Below are 21,342 nucleotides of genomic sequence, written 5' to 3'. Positions count from 1 at the left end.
GAATTCAGCATTTGCTGAATCCGCCTCCTGTTCCCTCCCCCGTATCAGTCACTGTTCAGTCTCTGTGTTTTCTTCCCCATTGCAATTTAGGTTGGGGATGTCAGTCCTATTTAATGCAGTGAGATTTTCCCAGAACACAACTGAGGACCAGTTTCTGGGACAATCTACTCTATTAACTGTGGGATGGCTGCACTCTTACCCGTGTCACATCAAATTGGCATTGGTAGCTGGCTAATGAGCAGCTAGAGCTGGACTTGGCATTTTGTCTCCTGGAGGAACAACCAATAAAATGAGCAACTGGTATCTTTAATGAGAACTGTCGTTAAACAGCGTCTACATCTACTATAATTAATAGTAGAAACTGTCTGGTACCCAGATTTTAGACACATGGTGTAGAGACCCAAATCCGGATGTTAATTCTACCAGGCTCGAACTGGGTAACGCTGGATATGTGCTCTAGACTCTGTGCCTGTTTTGTCACATATAAATCTTGTAAGGTTGCTGGGATGATTAAATTAGATTTTATATATATGAAGTGCTTACCATAGGGTCTGATGCATTAAAAGCTTTCAGTGAACTTTGTTTATCATCATTAATAAGAAGCATTTTCATTGGGCATCATCTCGTAAGATGCAGTAATAAAGCTAATATTTCATGAGAGAAAAGCAATCTTTAAACAATAGGTCCCACCTAAATTTAATTAGAGGTCTCTACTCAGCCCATTGGAACTGGTAGCCAAGAAAAGTTCCATTCATCTGATGGCGATGAAATACCTGGAATGCGTATCTGTGTTCCATGAGGAAATGTGTAATGAAAGCCATTTTTTATTTACCTTTTTAAGATGTGTCTCAGTCTAATGGATTTAACTATTTCAATGCTAATGAATCCTGTGGGTGAGGGAGTACATCCAGCCCACCTCTTAGAAAACCTCTCCCAAGGCTTTAGTGAGTCTCCCAATAGATTGAAGATCTCCCCCCCCCCCCCCCCCCCCGCCGGCAATGGCTGGTTAGACTGAGGAAAGCCATGCATGTGGATGGTCGATCAGATGACCTCTTCCTGGGAGTTAAGAATTTTAACACAGCCCAATACCCACATTCGTTTAAAGTATTTTCAGTAAGAAGGGCAAAAGGAAATGGATTCTGGGAAGAAGAGCCACGTGTGATCAGGAGGGCAGACAGGCGTCACCTAGAACAAGTCACTTAACCCAGAGAGCTTTAATCTCATTATTTGCAAAGCAAAAGTGGTCATAGGATCTGCCTCAAGACATGAAGAAACATGAGGAGGCAGGTGACAAATACTGAGCAGCGACTTAGGAACACAACAGATGTTTAGTAAGCGTTAAACATTTTGATTGCATTCAGCCCTTCACCAGCAACCCTCTGAGATTTCTCTTAACTCTGACATGAAAACTGTGCATTCCTGTGTTAAATCTGAGACTTTTTCTTTTTAATTCGCCCTTCGACGTTGAACATTGCAGATCCCGCCCTCATTCTCAGAGCTCTAGTTGGGGCCTTTGGTTCTTGAGTCTGCAAAGTTGCTCTCCCAGGTGCTGACTCCTGTCTCGGTTTCTGCCGTCTGTTTTCTCACAACCACCAGCTACTGCGATGTGCTGAGCGCTTACTTGGCCCTGGCATTGTATTAAGTGCTTGGAATACATTCTCACTTAATGCTCCAAACAGTTCCATGGGGTAGACATCATTGTCCCCTGCCTCGGATGAGGAAATGGAGGCCGGAAAGAATCGATTAAGCCATTTCAAGGTAGCAAAGCCCTACGGGATAGATCAGCAGTTTGAACCCAAGATTCCAAAGCTCAGACTTTATTACCACTGCGTAATAAAGCCATGTTTGAAATTCTTGTTTCTTCCAAACTACTAGTGTCATTTGGAGCGTGTGACCCAACGTGGCTTCAGTTCCATAGTTTATAATATCGGCATGACGGTGGCCGTCTTTCAATTTTTAGGTAATACTTCAGATAATTTATGTGACGTGTTTAGCACACTGCATGGAACACAGCAGACAATAATGCCAGGCTATTATTAATAATAAATAATTAGTTTCCCATTCTGGAAGATTTCAATTTGGATATATGACTGTGACTTTAAAAGCCGAACCCACTGCCAAACTTGAATTATTGCCTAACTAGATCCATGCGACTGGAAATAGAGAAATAACATACAATTCCAGCAATATCAACATTATTATTTGCACTTTTTTCTTGATGCTGTCAGCTTGTTATTTGTGCTATTTCTTAGAATAATAGAATTTATTCAGGCAATTTATCCTTAATACAAGTGATATAAATGGGGCTGTGCAGTGCTTATACATCATGCTAATAATGTCTGGTTCACCCTTTTCTCTCTCTCCTTACAAATGGAAACATTGATTTCCTACCCTGTCCTGTCTTTATTGCATTTTCTGCATTGAAGTCATCTTTGTTTACTGCCTAGACTGGATTCCCAAAGCTAAAATGATGTTTAACACTATCCAACATGTTTAAAGCGTATACCATGTGCTTTTTTTCCCTTTTCGATATTGTGTGTATTGGAGTGGAGCAAAAGAAAATAAAAATAATATAGTTACTCTCTGCAGCTATAAATTAAATTCATTAGTTAAAACTATACACCTTGCCAGTGACGTAAGAACAAATATAGAGCTTTGTCTTGGGAATGTCTGAAATAGTGTCAAGTAAATGAACTCACAGTCAAAGATGTGGACACTCTCCGTGGTTTCATTTATTTTTACTCCAGACAATCTACATTTTCGACCCCTAAGTATTTCTTGATGGCTTTCCAAAACTATTATTTCCAGCACCTAATGTTTCTTCTGAGCTTTAGACGCATAGTTCTTCATACATACCTTCATGGGCCCCGTTGGCATGAATATCTCAAGGGCACCACTCATTCATTATGTCCAAACCTGAAATCAACAACCAACCCTGCCCGCACCACCCTGATCTGCCCTCGCCCCTCCACCTCGGCAAATCACAGGGGCACGTGGCTTACCCATGTTGGGGACCTCCCTATTGCCCCTTCCCCACCCGGGCACAGTTCCGATCAATTCCTATCAGTTCACTTCTTTATTAGTTCTTGAACTCAACCTGGCCTCCCTATTTTCTGCAAAGATAAAACCAGGTAATAGCAGCAACGGAGAAGAAGAATCAACCTGTCTGGTTGATGCAGGATGACAGTGGGACTGAAAGCTACAGCACTGATTGTCACTGGGCTTTTGACACACGTTCAAGGGTGAGAGCCAAGAAAAGGGCATGGACTGTGCAGAAGGGGGGGGGGGGGGCATTGAGTATCTAAAGAGAAAAAAAAAATGGGCACGGTTTAAGGACAAGATAGATTCAGGGGGAGAAGCAATACATAAGAACAGTCTCCAAACACGTTCAGGAGGTTACTTGTATTGCTTATACTTTTGTGAATGAAGCCCAAGGAAGATTTTGTTTTAAAAAAAATAGAGGGAGACTTTAGAGGTTGAAATAGAGGACAGTGGATGCTTTCGAGGTGGTTTGTCTTTGTGGAACTGTGTGACCTTGAACGTGTCACATAACCATCGTGGGACTTAGCTCATGCTCTGAAAATGAGGGATTTGGACTTGGTCGTTGCTACCATTTTAGGCTTTTAAAGACTCAGGGTTTTATGACTAGGAACTTGGGAGAAAAGTGTCAGTAAAAAGTTGGTGGTGATGGATTCAGCATAGACTTTTGTTGAATTATTGCATAAAATGAGTCTGGTATTAATATAGCCTGGCTTAAGTATAATAATAATCTGAAAAAAATTACATTGTGAGAAAATGATATTGATAGAGTGCACCATCAAGATGAACGCCCGAAGAGGGAAACTAAACCTTATATAAATAGGTTTAAACTTCTCTCTATTGTCACCCGCTTTCTACATTATCATTATGTTTTCCAGGCTGGTAGATGAACCTCAAAATCTGCTTCTAATTGAGTTTTTTCTTCTCTCCCTGATAGAATACATATTTTTTTCCCCATTTTATAAAGCGCAAACCGACCACGTGTTTTCTCTTCTGCGGTAACGAAATAAATACAGCCAAAGTCTCTATGCTCAATTCCAGTTTCTTATTGGGAAAAAAATTAATATAAATGAAAAAATATTCATTAACTTTTTCAAACAAAGTTTTATCATGCATCTTTTACTTGGGAGTAAATACTCCTTAAAACAAGCTAAATGCCCATCCTTAATAATTTAAAGTCAGAGAGCCAGCCATGTGTAAAATAGGTGTGTGTTCACATAATTGACTACAGTATTTTGCTACATGGTTAAATGCATGATTTCCCCTAATAGAATGCCATTGTGGTCTACAGCACATTTTCTAGTTCATAAAAGTCAAATGAGCTGTGACCATAGTCTCCCAAACTTAATGGAAAGTTCATTTTGTGACTTCTGAGTTTAAATTGTGTCTTTCGAGGATGAATCAATAGATTGAAGCACGTTAATGGATCGCATCACCAAAAGGTCTAATCCTGAGTGACTACAATGGTAGATCTAATTCAGATTTATTGCTTTTCTAGCATGTTGGACCAAAAGGTCTTTAATCTCTCTGATAATATAATGGATTTGAATTAACTAAATAATACTCACCTGAGGCAAAGCGTTTAAGTTGCCTACATATTCACCTGGCACTGTGCATTTCAAACTTTTTGTGGGATGGATGGGTTTCATCTGTGCAAACTGGCAAAGTACAACTGTATGTCAACTGAGACGTGGGGCTGACTGCACAGGGTTTTTCCTGTGTGAGATGCCTGCTAGCACAACAAATTCAGACACTGCTCTGCCAACACCCTCAGCCACAGCTGCCTATCAGAAGCTTATCAAGGCTAGGAAGGAGCACACATAAGTTATATCCTGGGCTGTGCAAACACTCTTGAGCACAACCATAAATCATAGCTTGAATGTTCACCAGTACCCAGCCATCCAGGGTGTTTGACTTTGGTCAAACAGCATGGGTCAGGGTAGACGTCCAGGCCCAGGGATGGCACCAATTTGGAAGATACCAATGGAGATGTTCAGGGGGTCCTGGCAGTGGGCTTTTGTGAGGCTACCATTTGAAAGCAAGCCAAATTTTTTCTGTTATCTCAGGGAACACTTTGATTCTGAAAGATGGTGAATGGGCATGAGGCTACCTAACACTTCTGGAAAAAGGAATGCAATATGTTTATATTGGAGGTGCTGCCTCAAGAGCAGTCAGAATTCTCCCAAGAGTTTGCTTGGTCTTTCTGCATTCCTTTGCTCAAGCCCTTCGCTCAACCGTTTTCATTGTCCAGTTTTAAAAATCTGTGGTGTAGAGTCACCTGATAGGAGAAAGGGGGAGAGAAAAGTCAAATGATGTGGTGTCTCCACCTGCCCCTTCTCTTAGTGAGAGCATGTGTTCCATCCTTTAAGCTATCACTGGACATCTGTGTCCCTAAAAAATCCCTGCTCCATGCTGAATCATACTGAAGGGCCTGGGCAACTTCAGCAGTGACACAAGATGACACGCACACACACAAAACCAGCATAATTTTACATGTGTTAAATGATTGAAATCCATCAGTGCTCCCAAAAGATGTGCAGCTTGACCTTGAGGAAGGCCAGAGGTTTGCTTTCGGAGGTGGGCACAGGAAGGGCTGTGCTTGTGAGTTTCTGCGAAGGAACAGGGACGAGAGGGGTCTGAAAGCCGCGACACCAGCTGTGGACGGGTGTGACTCGAAACGCGCACTGTGGCTGGAGCACAGGTTAGTGCCGGAGGCATGTGCTTGTGCGTGCGTGCATTCCTGTGCCGCTCGGTTCGGCTGGGTGCGGTTTTCGGTGCTAACCTGGTGTTTTTCACAGATGAAATCAAGCCCGAGTAAATACGAAACCCGCCTTATGCTCAAATTGTCCCCTGCTCTCTCCGTTCACTGGAGTGCACCGTGGTCCTCGAAGCAAACGTCACCGTGGCACTGACTGTGCCTCAGCCTGAGCGTAGGTGGGAGGTCGGTAGCAGAGGTTCAGCTCCCTGCTGTGAGCATCTTAGAGCATTGCCAAGAATGTGTGACCAAGAATGCACATGTGCCCCTGTGACCTTAAATGCAGGCCAAGCCCTCCATCCTGTGCTCAAGTGAATAAAAGCACGTGCTGGGTTGGGAGAAAAACGCGGCTGTGTTGGATGGTGCTCCCAATGTGGCCCCTGTTCACCAAGGATCAGTTTGAGTCCACTGGGTATTTTTGCCTTACATATTTATTCGCAGCCTGCATTTTGTAGGGGCTGTGTTTCCGCTGGTCTCTCACCTCACGTGTCTCTTGCTCAGGTAATTTCATTCCAATAATCAGAAATAGACTGGACATATTGGATTGCCCTGAGAGTCCTGCCCTCTGATTCAGTCACTCGTTGTCCTGCATGTGGACCCATGATCTTGTCAGGCTTAAAGGAGTCTTGAGGTTACTCAATCCATTCTCTTAGTTTTACCAAGGACATTGAGTTTGGGGGGAAGGTTGTTGCTCAAGAACATAAGACAAAGGCAGCTTCACAAAGCAGTCAGCGTGTAAGGCCAGAGCTTTTTGACAGTAGTCTCCAGTGGTATTTCCTTTGAATCTGTTTATTTCACCTGTTGTGCTACCTGCCTGTACCTGACCCATGTCTACACGCCGCAGAGAAGTCATGTTAACTCTCCATGTAGCATCAGCCCTGCTGTTCTGTTTTTGTCATGAATGGCTGCCATGGCACCATCCAAAATGATATACATAATTTTATTTTTCTATCCAGTTAGTTGTTTGTTTCTTGTTTCTTCTTGTAGTCTATAAATATTTTTGTTGTTGTTAACCCTCACCCAAGGCTATTTTTTCCATTGATTTTTAGAGAGACTGGAAAGGAAGTAGGGAGGGGAAAGAGAGAGAGAGAGACATTGATGTGAGAGAGACACATTAGTTGGTTGCCTCCCGCCTGCAACCCAGTTATGCGCCCTTGACCGGGAATCAAACCCGTGATCTGCACGCTGCAACTCTAACCACTGAGCACACTGGCCCGGGCTAGACTATAAACATTTTAGTAGACACAGGGGGTAACTCCAGTTATTCCTATTACCGTCAGTGTTGGTGATACTCAGCTTATAGATCTCCTCTCTACCCGTTTACCTCATTTTCCATCAAATTCTCCCCAAAGAAAGTTTTAAAAGCTTTCATTTCTCTCATTACACAGTTGGGAAAATAGGGAAGAAACAGAATTTGGTCTTGGATTAAGTCATTTTGTGGATCTGTGTTGTAACCAGATCAACGTCCGCTCATCTGAACACCCATTCAGATATTTTACTGAAAACCGTAGAGAGATATGTTTTGGGGAATTCACTCTGACTCTGGCTTACTCTATAACATGCTAGAAGCTTCAGAAACCCATAATGCACTTGAAAAAAATCCATTTCATAAAAATAACAAAATCCATCTAACCACCCAAAACGGACCAAGTCACTGTTTCACTGAAATGGAAGCTGATATTCTATGAGGGTATTTGAATCTAAGCATAAAAGCAGGAGCCTCACAGTGATGGGGTGGGGGTAGAACATATGACTTCCGAGACTAATTTGGAGGCATATATGCAGCGTCCTTAAAATGAGGCATTTGTGGGAGAAGGGAAAGTGATCAAGTGGAGATTTTAGAATGCATGTGCTCTCACAGGGTTGATTTCCTTACAGCCGTCTTGTTAATTGAGTTGGATGGCCCCATTTGACAATAGATGCCTGTTGTCAGTGCACTGCGCGTGTGCGTGTGTGGTGTGCGTGTGTGTGTGTTCTCACACACACGTGTGTTTCTCCTAAACCCTTGGCTTCCCACCGAGAAGGCATTCCCAGAGAAAGAGATGAAAGAGAAATGCATAAACGCCCGATAACACACGATTAAGTTTTGACCCCATAGATTGTTAACCTTCAAAGCTAACTCTGCAGTAGCACAATATTATTAGCAATAAAAGGAATTTGCTTTGCCCTTTTTAAAATTACCATAAACCGATTGACTGAGACAGAATGATGTTAATATTTAAGAAGTAGGACACTAGATTCTATTATCTCCCGAGCTCTGTCACCAGGCCCTCTCTGTAGTCCTGTTATCTAATTATTGGGCTTAAATTGCATTAGTGTGCTAGCAATTTGTCTACTACTGGAAAAGTAATTGACATTTGGGTTACTGCTTCATATTTGGGAGACTTGCTAGCTAGTTCCGAGGAGTCCTCCTCTGTCAGGGCAGATTAGCTTGACGTTGCCTGGAAGGAAGGGAAGGCGCCCTGTGTTTTAAGGCATGCTGCCTCCGTCGCCGGTTGCAATTTGGTATTAAAATTTCAGTTCTGTATCAAAGCTGATAAGTCACCTGAGATGAAATTGAACAAGGTTGTCGTGACAAAGTAATTAATGGCATTTTTTGACTTTCAGATGACTTTAGGGGAAGCGCACTCGCTCCTTTCGCCGGCTTCTGCTGCCCTGTTTATAAATATGTATGCACATTTACAAAACATCTTGAACTGTTGTCAGATGTTTACGCCGGCTCCAGATTTATGGTTCCTCTGAATTAAATAGCACCAGGTACCCTTGGTACACAGTTCTGATCTGGCACTGACAGTGGAGGCAGCGACTCTCCATAATATTTCAATCGCATTGCTTCTTTTGACACCGCACGTCACTGACGGGCAGTTCTCCCTCTGTTTTTTCTTTTTTTTTTGGTATAAAAATTGAAAACGGTGTGCCTTGGTTCTCCTGTTTCTAGGCTTTTTCCTGCCTACTGGCTTTTGGTTTGTCTAAGAGGACAGTGATGGGTATTAACAAATGTTCTGCAATTCTCTTTGAAGGAGATCCTAAGAGAGCACACCAGTCCCGGACAAGGTGGCGGATATACGTGCCAACAGATTATTTGGCTCCTATAGCCGATTCCCCTGAGGCTTCGTTCCCAGGTATCGAGAGCAGAGTCTGGTAATCTAAATAACAGAAACTAGAAGTGGCCAGTCCCCAGTAATTTTCCTTAAGTTGAAAACTGAAGATGAATCTCGAAAGTATTCAGACATTGATCAAAAGTTGGCATTTCTTTGATTTTGCCAAAGAGAAGTAGCTTATGTCTATATAGGAGTGTACACTTATTTCAGAATGAATCTTGCCCTCCCTGCTAGATATGAGATACTGAAAACAGATATTTAAAAAGACCCTTGAAATGTAAATGCCTTTAGCGTATTACAGGGAAGAATTACATTTTAAAGCTTGATTGTTTAATTTTATGCATCATTTATTTTAGTTTCTCATAATTTTTTAAGCGACTCTTACCATTCAAATGTTTTCGATTGCTTCCTTTCCTAATTCTAAGTTAATATATTGGCTACAGCAGTTTATGCTTCTGTTTGAATACTTACTCCCCCCCAAAAAGCAAGTTATTAACCCATGGAAGATGAGAGTTATATCTGCTCCATAAATATATTCCAACCTCACGGAGTTATTATTGTTTCCTGATTAAAGAGGTCTCAGTTGCTGGTTATAGAAATAAGTAAATGAAGACTAAAAAAAAAAAATAAAAAATTGGCATTTCTTTTTTAAGACATGGGTTAAGCCCGCCTTGGGAACCCCGCCTTGCCCAGCCCTCCACCCTCCCCTCCGTGGCCTCCCCTGGCCCTCTGCGCCCGTGCTGCGCCCGCCTCTCAGTTCAAGAGTGTGACGGGCTCCTTCCTGCTGCCGGACGCTGTCCCTCCGTCCTGAGCACTCCTTCTGCACTCTTTGCCCAGCTAGTTTCCTCTCATCCATCAGGGATCAGCTAAAACGTCGCCTCTCCGAAGGACCCCTCCCTGTGAGCTCCCGCTCTGTCCCGGTCACCCCCACCTCGGCCCCTTTGCCTCTTTCTGTCTCCCTGTAACCACCGGGACTCGGCGTGCTCACCTCCACTCTCCCCTCCGCCTGCTTTCCCGGGGGCAGAGCTACCCTCTGTCTCATCCCTGCTCTGTCTCTAGCGGCTGGTCATATCCCAGGATCAGTGTTTGGGTTGGATGTATTCATAACCCTTCCCCAGTTTCAGCCACAGGCCCTCTTTAACTTTTTCTTTTGAAAGAATGTGGACTCTGGAGAAACTGCCAAATGAATCCAGAGAGTTCCCGTGAGAATCCAGAGAGTCCCCGTCACCCAGTTCTTGCCAACGGTGACCCCTTAAGTAAGTAGAGTACAAAACTAATAGCAGGAAACCACGAGGCTTTACATTTCCTTTTCTTTAAAAATGAATGCACACCCCAATATTTTTGAGGTAGCACTTACATTCCATAATATGCACTCACTTTAGGGGTAACTTCAATGAGTTTTCTTTTTTTAAATCCTCATGGATTCTAGAGAGAAAGGAAAGGAAGGGGAGAGAGAGAAACGTTGATGTGAGAGAGAAACATGGATCAGGCGTCTCCTATACTGGGGATCAAACCTGCAAGCCGGGTATGTGCCCTGACCTGGAATCTAACCATGACCCTTGGGTGCACGGAAGGGACTCCAATCAACTGAGCCACCCGAGCAGGGCTGCAGTGAGTTTTGATCCACATACTCACACGTGTGATCCCCACACTACCTTTGCCTTTCTTTTAAGGTAAAGATCATTTCAGCCAACAACTCTCAGTCATTTAATTTAGCCCTTTGCTATTTTATATTTTATACCAGGAAATTTTCTCTTCCCTCTCCCCTCTTCGTGGACAACATAAACTTTGTAAGCACATGAACTTGTTTTAGTTTTTGTTTTTATATCCATGGTACAAGTAAGCGGTTTGAAATGTACTTAACTCTTCAACAGTGAATTGAAATGTCATCAAAGCTACTTTTTCTAAGCGGGTACATTTGTTTAAAAAAAAAATTAATTAAAAAGTACAGAGGCCCTGCCTCAAGTTCTGTTTGGAGCTGCCTAGAAGTTGTCCCAGGACAGGTTTTAGCTGTGGCTCTACACACACCTGCCAAACAGGCTTCTGGCTTGAGTGGCCCATGACATTGATGGAAAGGAACCCCGCTGCTGATGGATCACTCAGTGTCCTCACTGTTTCCCTTCAGCCTTCTAACGCTGTTAGTGGCCTCCAAGGCTCAAGTTGTTCAGTGGGGCATTTTGCATAAGGCACACTTTATCTTTTATCTCCCAAGAAATGGTAGTTAATGCAATCTACAGAAAGCCATAAATGAGGCTGATAAAATTATCTAGCAGCCCAAAGGTTGCTGCATTCATTTATCTCCACATAATTCTTAAGCTAAATGACAGGATTAGGGAGAGGCAATCCTTTTGAGAGGAGACGTTACCTGGAATGCTCACAACCAAGGTGGGTTTTTTTTTCCTTCAGTTTTTGCAGGGAGGTGGTTAAGAGAGGGTTGAAGGAGAGGCAGTTCAAGGAGGGATTACTTTGCAAAATTATTCCCCTGGAGTCAAAGCATCTGGATGAAATAGATGGCTATATATCGATATAATTATTTGCCTCATTGAATGATAGTACCCATTCCATTTGATGTACAGATTATAGAAAAGTGACAAGAGAGATGAAGTTTAAAAGAGTGAGTCTGAGTTCTTAGATTATGTCATAATATATATATTTTTAACTTTAGAAGGATATTGTAGTCATTAACCTCTTTTGGAAATATATATATCTTATAGAGGGTGGGGCAAAAGTAAGTTTCACAGGGAAAACTGCACCAAGTGGAGGGAAGACCATCCTTTTGGTTTTGACACTGAGAAGGACTTACGTGGCTGAACAACCTGCTTATATTACTGTTCAAGGAAGACCTTAGACTCTTGCTCCAGGGAGCATGGCCTAATGGCTGGCATATCTGGGGAAGGTGCCATTTTCTGTTTTCTTGGGATGAAGTGTCTCCCTTTTATTGATGCCTCAATTCTAGCAATGGTTGAGCTTCTATATTTGTTAGAAGTGGTTTTAGCAGCAAGTGACAGAAACCTTGAGCACAGTGGCTTCAGCAGTAGCTTATCTCCCTCTCTCTCAAAACAAGTTGTCATAGGTACAGATTTCCTATTAGGTACAGATGCTCCTATCTCCCAAAATAGGTAACAAATTATGTATTCTAAACATATGCAAGATATGGATACCATACCTTCCCCCCTCCAAAGAAACAAGTGTAAGAAAAAGAGGCCAGTAGTAAAGAAATCCCTCTGTTATTAATGGAGAATTGAAGAGACACAGCTTAGAATAATCGTTTTACATAATGAAGCGGACCTGAGCGGCCTTTCCTGTTAAGAGTGAAATATGCTAATTTCATATTCACCGCTGTGGTCAACTGGAGACATCCCTGAGTTATGACCTTGCAGCCTTGCAAAAAGTTGTCACCTCTTATGAGCCAGAAAGTACCTCATTTTGAACTGTAATCCTCAAAATCTAAGTCTTGTCACTGACTGTAATTTCTATTTATTACTATGTATGAGCATTTGAATAGAAAAACTTTACATATTGATTTTTCCCTTTTATTATGTGATGTGTCTTTTTTGTTGTGGGGAGAGGTAGCTTGATCAGCCCTTTTTCGAATCTTAATTTTTTTTCTCGGCGGCCTTGTAAAATGCTCTCAGGCTTTGATTGTACCATTTTGGTAAAGTCAGTGGGTAAATGAGATCTCTGAAGGCCCCTCAGTCCTGCTCTGGAAATACTGGTCAAATATGCCGTAGTCCTCCCCACCTCCGCCCATGGTTCTGCTTTCTGCAATTTTAATTACTGCAGCCAATCACGGTCTGAACATATTAAAGGGAAAATTCCAGAAGTGAACAATTCATCAGGTTTAAATTGCTCACTGGTTTCAGTAGCATGATGACATCCCACGCCATCCCACTCTGTCCTGCCCGGGAGCTGAATCATCCCTTTGTCCAGCTTCTGCTCACTGTAGATGCTCCCCGCCTCTTGGTCACTCAGTAGCCGGCTTGGCTATCAGATCAACTGTCCCAGGGTCACACTGAGTGGGTTCAAATAACCCTTATTTTACTTAATAATGCCACCCAACTCCATTCACATAACTTTTATAAGAGCATATTGTTATAATTGTTCTATTTTTATTATTAGTTATTATTGTTAGTATTTTACTGTGCTTAATGTAGAAATTAAACTTTATCACAGGTCTGTATGTACAGGAAAAGCATAGTACATGTAGAGGTCAGGACTATAACAGTTTCAGGCATCCGCTGGGGGTGTTGGAACCTCTCTTCTCTGGATAAGGGGGGAGGACTGCTGTGCTGCATGGTCAAAACCCCCTGGACAGCAGCTCCGCTGCGTTTGAAGTCCCACGGTAGGCCCTCCCGCTGTTATGACATTCCAGCACTCATGATGGTGAGGCCCTGCACCTGTGTGTACTTCTAGGTTGTCCATTGCTGCTGAAGAGTTGCATAAATCACGCCATTTGTTCATAACACATATCTAAATCATAGATGAACTTCAGAGCCATTGGACTGTGCTCTTATTTTACTTGATGACAAGAAGAAATAGTATTGGACGGCTAAATAATTGTGTGTTGCGGGGAGCCCTTCTGAGCCTGGTGTCAGTCTCATTGACTTTGATCCCTCCCTGCCCTTTTGTCCCCTGAGCTAACATTCTCACACTCTTAGGGCCATTCTCCAGACTCATCCTCTCACTTAGCCGGTTTCTCATCCTCAGCACTATTGACATTTTGGGCTGGATAATTCTTTGTTAAGGATGAGAAGAGGTAGGGGGGGACGCCGTCCTGTGCAATATAGGAGGCTTAGCACATCCCTGCTCTCTACCCACGAGATGCCATTAACACCCATTCCCTTAGCTGTGATAACCAAAATGTCCCTATGTCCCTAGATATTGCCAAATGTACCCTGGGAAGCAAAATAACCCCTGGTCCAGAATCATTGCTTGAAGCACATGTCCCATTCCTCTCTCAGACTTTTCACCAGCCACTGCCAGATTCGTTTATTGTCCCCCAACAACACCGTTCCTCAGATGGGCCAAACTCCTTCCTGTCACTGAGACATTTCATGTGCTGTTTCTCTCTCTCCCCCCCCCCTTTTTCCTTTTACCCCGCCCCCACTTCCAGGGCTTATCCTCAGAATCTCTAATATGCTAATGTGCATTAGGACTATCCAAGGTTAAGAGAGAGATAATAGAGATCTAGTGAGAGTGCGAGTGCACCCTTCCTAAATGTACTTACTTGACCATGAACTTACCCGACTTCCATGCACGAAACACCTCTTGGGACTAGAAGTTGAAAACATATTATCATTCCATTCCTTTCTTTCCTTAAAGATGCTGAGTCCTCCATAAAGTCTTAGGCTGGAAAGGGATTTTTCCTTCTGTAGACTTTTTTAGCACAGTGTTGTCGCTCCCTCCTTATGGGCTATATATTTTCTGTATGATGATGGTGTGGCCACACCTCATCCCCTTGGTGCACACATGCTCTTTTTTTTTTTTTTTAATTTATCTTTATTGTTAAAAATATTACAGATGTCCCCTTTTTGCTCCAGTGACCCCCTCCACCCTGCACCCACTCCCCGCCCCAGGCCTTCATCACACTATTGTCTGTGTCCATGCGTTAAGCATATATGCATATAAATTCTTTGGTTAATCTCTCCCCACCACCCACTTACCCCCACCTTCCCTCTGAGATTCTTCAGCCTGTTCCTTGCTTCTGTGTCACTGAATCTATTTTGTTCATTCGTTTATTATGTTCTTTAGATTCTACATATAAGTGAGATCATGGGATATTTGTCTTTCTCTGCCTGGCTTACTTCTTTGAAAGCAAGTATTCCGTCTCATTCAACCCGGCAAGCTTTCTTGCATGCAGGAGGGGCCACATACATTTGGGTCAGCTGCGTTTACAACCCGGGATCCAACCACTTGCTGTTATGCCCATCAACTAGATTCATAAAATGATCACGGCAGAAATGTGCATCACTCTCCAACTTTAAAACTCCAAACCACGGAGATTTGAAGCATCTGGAAGGCAGAGAGGACATCTCTCGTGCGTGCGTACCCTCTCTGGGGATCCTCGAAAGGAAGGAGGCAGAAGTGATCAGCCTTGTTGAAAGAATAGGTCCTAATTGACAGTTTCCCATCCTCCGGCCCCATCAGCCCGGCTCTTCGTGGGGCTGGAGAGCGACCTGCCTTATTTGGCGGCGTCTTTCCCCCTGATTAGCCTCCGCTGGAAATGATGAGCTGCAGTTTCCAGCTCCGGAGCGAGCAGACGCCAAGCACTCAACACATTCAAATGGTAACTGGAATTTCATAACCTTGGCTTTTCTTTTCTCTCTCTCCAGCCTAGACAGACTCTCTCGCTCCTGGTTATAATCACTGATCCAGCCTTTGTTGGGATGTCTTTATTTCCCTCGCCCGGTATGCTCGGGACCCGAAAAGCAGGCTCTTTCTTTTTCCTACCTAGGTGCCTCTGAATGATTTATGTTTTTAAACACGGCCTTACTTGAATGTTGACGTTCTGAAAACTTTCCCTATTTCCCTTTTTTCTCTCTCTCCCTTTGGAAGCATTTCTTTGATAAACCAGCTTGGTCTTCTGCTCTTTCTATTTTCCTCCCGATGATTCACCTTTTGCCCACTTAAACTGAAGCCCTTTGGTGTCTGCTTGGAATTTTGGCAGTTCAAGTTCAAAAGAAAGCCCTCTAGGGGTCACCTGCTCTGACAAACCCGCGTCTTAACACAAAGCTTTGCAGGATTAATGGGCTGGCTGAAAACCTCTCTCTGCCTCGGTCACGTTCCCCTTTGTGTATAGGGGCAGCATTTTCTCTTTTCATTTGGGGGATTTTTATTTATATATATATATGTGTGTGTGTGTGTGTGTGTGTGTGTGTGTATATATATATATATATATATAGTGTCTGAATCTAGAAACAGGCGTTATTTTATCGACCGTCCCACTTTCAGAGGTATGTTGGAGAACAAATTGTGGCCAAAGAAACCTGAATGCTGCTACTGTGTTTCCTTTATTTGAACATGCTTGCATGCCCCTTATTTTAACTTTTCTGAAGTGGAGGAAGCTGTTATAAAGCAGATGTTTCATCCAGTCTCCGTGATCTCCTAGAACTAGAAAATGTGATAAAACATTTAAGTATTAATAGGGCACTGCTGGGACTGAGCCCTTATTTACGAGAACAGCAGGTAAATAGCAGATTGAGGAGTTGATTTGAAATTTGCACCTGACTCCCCTCCCCGCCGCTTTGCCTCCCAAAGCTGCCTGGGCATCAGTGATGTGTGGACTCTGGGCAGCCCCCGTCATGAACTCCACACTGCACATTAGCTCGTCTCTTTGAGGGCACGGGCTATCATTTCTTCTCTGTGCTTCCTGCCAAATATGTTGAATGAATGCACACATGAATGAAAAGTTGGATAATCAGGCCCTGGCCAGGTGACTCAGTTGGTTAGAGTGTTGTCCCGATAACCAAGGTCTAGGTTCAATTCCCGGTCAGGGCACATACAAGAATCGATCAGTGGATGCATAAGTAAGTGGAACAACAGATTGATGTTTCTCTCTCTCTCTCTTTCTCTCTCTCTCTCTCTCTTTCCCTCTCTCTCTAAAAAAATGTTGGATAATCAGTGACAAAAGGAACTCTGAAAGGAATGTGTCTTTCCCTTTCCTGCACTTAGTGTGGGTCCAGTAGATGTTATTTTTATCAGTTTATTTGTTGAAACTACGCTCATTTTCACTAGAATGATATTCGGAAATGCCCATCCATTCCTCTTTGGCATGCCAGGTGAATTCTAGAGTAATTCACTGAGCTACGTGTGTGAATAGGACTAGCTAGCTGCCTTGGTTTGTTTTCAAAAGAGGAGAACCTGCTTTTGCTACGCCTGCTTCATAACACGCAGGATATCTTGGTTCCAAATGAAAGATTTGTGTCAATGGAATTAAAATAGTGTCATTCCCTGAAACTCCCACAGGTTCTCAAGGTTCTCTTCACATAGTCCATCTGCTAACACCAAAGCCATGCTCTCCGTTAAGCTTATGAGTAAGTCCCAAATGGAGCCAGTTAGAGCAGAAGAAAGAAGAAACCCTAATTATCCGTTGTCTTCTTAGCTGCAGCATGGAAGCACGAATGGGGTATTAGTGGGATTTTGACATGAAAGCACAAAGGTCACTTGTATATCTCTCAAAACTGAGGCACGCTGGGGAACTGGCGGATGACTCAGGTGCACACCTGTGGCAGGTACGCCTGTATGCTGAGAGGGGGCAAGAAAAAATCGGGTGTTAGATTGGTCACATTTGAGGTTGATGATTTTGGTCTGTCCAGCACCAACCGTCTTTGCTACCTTTTCTTAAGAAACTGCATCGGTCCTGAGCTGGGCTTTATGTTCCTCTGATCAAGCGATGCTCTCTCAAATGGGAATTGCGGTGTAGAATGATCTTGAGCAATTTATTCAACCTCTTCATTTCTTTATGTATAAGATGGGGTTAAGTTATCCCTCACGAAGGATCAATTGAGATAATGCATGAAAAGGTCATAGTGTCAAACCCAAACACATAAGTATCAGTTATCTACTTATCTACGTATCTACCACTATATGTATTTATACATGTACCTATCTCTAATCTGTACAATAGATATGTACAGTTGACAATTGAACAACATGGCTTTGAGCTGTGAGAGCCCACTTATTTGCAGATTTTTTTCAATAAATGTTGTAAATGCATTTTTTCTTAACATGGTTTTCTTTTTTTCTTTCTTAATTCTCACCTGGGGAAATGCTTTTACTGAGTTTTAGGGAGAGAAGAAGGGAGAGAAAGAGAGAGAGAAGGAGAGAGACGTCGATGTGAGAGAGAAACATCAATCAGTTGTCTCCCACATATGCCTGGACCAGGGATCAAACCCGTAACCCCAGGCATGTGCCCTGATCAGTACTTGAACCCAAAACCTTTTGGTGTACAGGGGATGACACTCCAACCGACTGAGCCACCCAGCCAAGGCTTCTTATGGTTTTCTTAATAGCATTTTCTTTTCTTTAACTTTGTTGTAAGAATACAGTATATAATACAAACACAAAATATGTGCTAATCAGCTGTTCATGTTATCCGGTAAGGCTTCTGGTCAACAGTTGGCTACTAGTTGTTAAGAGTTAGGGGAGTCGAAAGTTATATGTGGATTTTTAACTTCATGAGGGGTCAATGCCCCTAACTTTTGCATTGTTCAAGGGTCAACTGTGTATTGATATGTATATCTATCTATCTATATTTATATGTAGCTTATATATACTTACATATTTGCATCTATATAATTGTATTTATCTATATATCTATTTATCATCTATCTATTTATCTCTAAGGTCTCTCCACATGCACACACAGGACACACACAAACAACACATACACACAATGCGTGCACTTAGTTTACTTTCTTGAAGTGCTAATTAACTGGTACAGGTTCATGAGCCCTTTCTCCCTTTGTCTTTATGTGACTAAAAAAATTGTGCTGAGCAATGGGACCTACACCCCATCCCCAACATAGGTATTAGGCCTGTATTTTTATTCTTCAAGGCTTAGTTGATACAGATCTAGTGGGTTGAGAATACTCTATTGACACTGGAGGGATTGAAAAGAGACAACAGGAGCACTAAAGCTAATATTAGCTGGCCTGCTTCTGCCATCCATCAATTATGAAGATTGTATTGACTTGTGATTCTTTGATAATTTGTAATTTGTGTTGTTAATATTATTGCTCTCAATCAATGAGATCTTTTGATTAACCAAAACACAATCAAAATTCTGAAAAGACTTCTATTATACTCATAAACTACATTTTTATTTATTTATTTATTTATAAACATTTTAAAAATTGATCTCAGAGAGAGGAAGTGAGGGAGAAAGAGAGAGAGAAACATTGATGTGAGAGACAAACATTGATTTGTTGCCTCCTACAAGTGCCCCAACTGGGGATCGAACCTGAAACTTGGGTATGTGCCCCGACTGGGAATTGAACCTGCCACCTTGTGGTGTAGAGACAATGCTCCAACCTACTGAGCCACACTGCCAGGGCATAAACTATCTTTAAAGAGCTATTTCTTCCAAGAGATTCAAAATGCTTTGTAGTGTGTTTTTATTATAGATTCATTTTTCATTAAAAAGTAGGATAATACTATTACTAACTCCCTAAAGGAAAGGAAGAAAAGAAAAACATTTATTATAATCAGCATTATGTTTGTGGTATATATCTCCCTATATTTTCTTTAACTTATGTAGTTTTGATCATAATGAGCATAAACTTTTGATTCTTTAAAAATGAAATATTGTCCCATAGGTATGTAGTCATCTAGTTTCTATAACCATAATTTTAAATAGCTTTCAAATACTTTATTGAGTGTGCATATGTGTAAAACTATAAAGTATAAAGTATTCTATTAGGGAGAATTAAATTTTACCATTTTTATTCTAAATAATGTTTAGTGAGCATCTTTTCCCACATTTAAGGTGATTTCTTTAGGCCAGATTCCCAGAAATACAATGACAGGATCAGGGAAGAGGGAATATTTTATATAACTCTTGATATATATTTCCAAATTGCTTTTCTAAAGGGTTATACCGATTTATATGGTCACCAGCCATGGATATAAGTGCTGGTTTCTCTACATTCCTGCCACTCTTGGGTATTATAATTATTTTAACATTTTGTTAATAGGAACTACATCATTGCCATTTAATTTGGCTTTCTCTGATTACCAGTGAATTTTATTATTTTTATATGCTTAATCTCTGGAAACATTTTCCTAATAGAGATCTGTCTTATGTTTTAACAATTCAGATGCTTGGATAATACTTAGAAAGCCATGACTGAAAGTTCTATGCATTAAACAAAACAAAAGCAGCCCTACCGGGCATGGCTCAGTGGTTGAGCATCGACCTGGGATCCAGGCGATCGGGGTTCGATTCCCAGTCAGGGCACATGCCCGGGTTGTGGGCTCAATCAATGACTCTCTCATCATTGATGTTTCTATCTCTCTCTCCCTCTCCTTTCCTTTCTCTGAAATCAATAAAGATATATTTAAAAAAACAAAAATAAACAAAAATAAACAAAACAAAAGCAGATATGTGCTTTCAGAGATTGTGCTGTATGATCTCATAATCAGTCAGTATTCTAATGTACTATCCAAAATATTTCTATTATGTACTAACATGATCTTAAGCTAAATCGATACATGAGAATTTATTTACTTCCCTAATTGCCTATAATCAGGGAAATCATGCTCCTTCTTTTCATTTTTAATAAGTAATTCATACACACGGTATCAACTTTAAGAGGTGCAAAGGGCATATAGTTAAATTCAAGGCATGACTGAAGATATGTTTATATCTAGCGAGGTTTGTTTCCAACCAGTAAACCAAACATTTACCCAAATGGGAATGCATATTTTAGAGTAGAGTGCACTTTCTTTTAAAAAAAAAAAAAAAAAAATCATTGCAAATGCTATAAAATAACTCTTCCATGTTCTTTGTGCTCTGATGTGGCACTGTTAGTTTCCAACTCAGTAAGTTATTTCCAACCTCCTTCTACCTTGCCATCTCTCAGTACAGAGGCTGAAAAGCCAATCGTTTTTCTATCTTAAACTGTCTTGAAATTTCCTTGAGACAAAAGCAAGATTAAAAAAAAAGTTAGACAAAAGAGATACGCTTGTTCCTTTCTCCCTTCTCCCTGCCTGGCCCATACAAGTGATGGCTGGAGCTGCGGCAACCATCTCCTGACCATGAGGAAATGTGAAAGGAACCATAGCTACACCAGCTCTGACACAGATGAGATCTTCTCTAACTTGAGTGCACAGAAAAGTCACCTGGAGGGTTTTTTAAACATAGATCTCTAGGCCCCAGCCCCAGAGATTCTTGCTCAGTAGGTCTGAAGTAGGATGCAAGAATTTGTGTTTCTAACAAAGGCTCAGATGGTGCTGAAGCTACTGGATGACCACAAGTGGAGTAGTAAGGTGTTAGACTTACTGTGCAAGAAAATATAAAGCCCTATTTTTATAGCTCCTGCAGTCGGTGCTGTTGCACCTTAAGGAAATAGTATCTGATTCACCTGCTAGGTCCACCTATTTCTGCTTCATGGGCAACACTTACTTTGCAAAGAGATGTAAAGATCAGTCTAACTGAAGATACATAGGATGACAGCAGCATTGGTCAGATGGTCAAGAGTGACCGGGAATGTTGGCCTGTCCCCAGTCCCCTCTCTACGTGAGCAGAGAGCTGAGGGAGAGTTTGAAGGTGATCTTTAAAAACGGAAGAGAACTACAAACGCATCGCCTGCTACTGAACTAGGAGAGTGTTATATATATATTAAAATAGCATCCTGGTTCTGAAAACTGCGGAGTTTGATGTCCAACAGCAAAACGTTGGGTACACCTTGCATGTCTTCTAAAAAAATGTGCCTGCATCCTCTGTGT

Source organism: Miniopterus natalensis, chromosome 3, assembly GCF_054644295.1.
Source record: "Miniopterus natalensis isolate mMinNat1 chromosome 3, mMinNat1.hap1, whole genome shotgun sequence".
Classification (NCBI taxonomy): domain Eukaryota; kingdom Metazoa; phylum Chordata; class Mammalia; order Chiroptera; family Miniopteridae; genus Miniopterus; species Miniopterus natalensis.
The sequence above is the reverse complement of the archived record's forward strand: the minus strand, read 5'-3'. Positions refer to the sequence as shown.